Source organism: Aplidium turbinatum, chromosome 7, assembly GCF_918807975.1.
Source record: "Aplidium turbinatum chromosome 7, kaAplTurb1.1, whole genome shotgun sequence".
NCBI classification, from domain to species: Eukaryota; Metazoa; Chordata; class Ascidiacea; order Aplousobranchia; family Polyclinidae; genus Aplidium; species Aplidium turbinatum.
In genome coordinates, this window is record NC_137478.1 from 21,549,670 (window position 1) to 21,551,863 (window position 2,194).

General features: G+C 37.1%; 1 pseudogene; it reads right to left on the reverse strand.

Annotated features, from left to right (window-relative positions):
- Positions 1-535: 535 nt before the first annotated feature.
- Positions 536-1,186, reverse strand: LOC145773837 (lysosomal phospholipase A and acyltransferase pseudogene; annotated as a pseudogene).
- Between the last annotated feature and the right edge of the window lie 1,008 nt (positions 1,187-2,194).

The following is a 2,194-nucleotide window of genomic DNA, read 5'->3' on the forward strand; positions in this document are numbered from 1 at the left end:
TTGTTTTCTTTCGAAATAAAACGAAACCTAGAGACAATTACGAAGCAAAAGATTTTCAAAATTGTTTTTTAAACAGTCCAGTGATATAACGAATAAGCAACATCCAACGGCGTTAAATATGCGTTGACAAAATAGATTCCTGCAGTTAAAGACAAAAAAATAAAGCACTACAGATGGTACTTATTTTTGCTATGCGGTGTAAGCTTAGTATGTAAAGCCGAGCGAACAACATAAAAGTGATGTCCATTTCTGCAATTACATGCATTACAGGATACCATCCGCTCATTTGCAAAGATTACCAAGCTGCTGTCATGAAACAAATACAGTTACGAGTTTAGTACAAGAGATACTGTAGTATTAGAATTAGTGAAAAAGTTAACATTGAAACTAAAGTTTTTTCATAAGAAGCAAGCAAATCAATCAGCTTACATTAGATGTAAAATTACTCAGTGTGATCTAAAAACTCATTATTCGTTGGAAGAAGGTTAAAATTAGGTTGTCCACAACAACACTAGTTCTTTCAACAGAAAAGAATTCACAGCATGATGACTTTCTCGAGGTAGGAATAAAGAGTCTGATTGTTCAAAATGCCGACGTGACTATTGCCTGACATATTCACGTCGTAGATCGGCTGCTTTTGATCTTTTCTCCATTTCAGACAAGCCGAAGAGCTCCAAGTAGATATTGTCCCGTCTCCGTCTCCTTCTATCAGATCCGGATTTCCGTCAGGAAAGTTGGCGCTTACATATCGTAAGGCTGTGTATGTTGGCACTTTGGACGAATAAATGCAGTGCACAGGGACAGATGGTGCTGGAAGATTCACTAAAGTCATGCTATTGTCTTTCCACATTTCATAACATGTTTCACAGCCCAGATCTTCAAACAGATCTTTATAATCATGCACAGTGTAGTTTCTTTTTAGCGTGTAAATAATAGGAGCTTTGCTTGGCCAGAGATTTGGCTGGGGCATCATGTAAAGAAATGATGAAAATGTTCTACAAGCTTTTCGCATCAGCAATCTGTTGATAAAAAAATCATGGTTTTCAGTGTCACCTGAAACAAGAGCTTTAATGCTTTTTGCTGAGCCGAAGTATGCTGAGCTTATGGACACAAACGAATCAATGTAACTGTCCTTCCATTTCTGACTTTGCTTTGAAAGAAAATAGTAGATGTAAGTATTTCCCATGCTATGGCCAAGTAATACAGCTTTCCTGTGGTTTTCTTCGTACGATTTTTCAATTAATAGTTTAAGATTTTTAAAGTATTCAGTTTGTTGAATTGGCGCAACTCTCCAGTCGTATGGTGCTCCGTGTAAATCTTTTGTTCTTGTATAGCCAAGCTTGCAAGTAAGATGATGCACCAAATCGTAGAAATAATTCAACCCATACATGAAAGACTTTGGGCTTAAGTTTTCAAACGCAATTGTGTTCCCGAAATATGGAACTTTTGTTTTGACTCCCGGAAGATTTTCGACCATTTTTGTAGACCGGTTATAATTCATTCTAATATTGTCTACCCAGCAATCCATGGCGCCAAAAGCGAGCGTATTCAAATTAAACCATAACTGATACCAATCAAGAGTGGTGGGACAGCGATGGCTTTCTGACGGTTTCTTGTCTAGCTTGGCAAAAATCTGAGAGCCCAAAACACCAGGTACCATAATCACTGGTTTGCGTGCAGTCTTGGCCGGTAATCCGCAGTTTTTTGGAACAACCTTCTCTTCTTGTTTCTGCATTGCGATGACTTTTGCTTCGAACAAATTTATCGTCATTGTGTATACAGCACATAAGATAAATATTTTCCTTAACGCTTTCATGGTTTTACTTTGCTCAACCAGTCGGTTGATATTGCCGCAAAGTACTACTTTACAACGTAAAGCAATCAAATTCACTTTGCTCCCCAATCTAAATACAATAGAAATGTTAAATAATGTGATGAGCTTATTTTTTGTCTGGTCCAACATATAAAAAATTGTCTATTTAACAAATAATAATCAATTGCAATTAACGATTTGGTTACATGTTCTAGTAGTAGCACTGTGCCCCAAACAATTAAGTATGACTGACCATCTTTGCGTGTGCACTCACCTCACTACTAACTGAGTGTAGCAAACGGAAACTTTCAATATCTGCCATTAAACAAATGAGTGAAATGCAGACGGTTTAATAGGAAAAGATCAGAAGATTTAATGAAG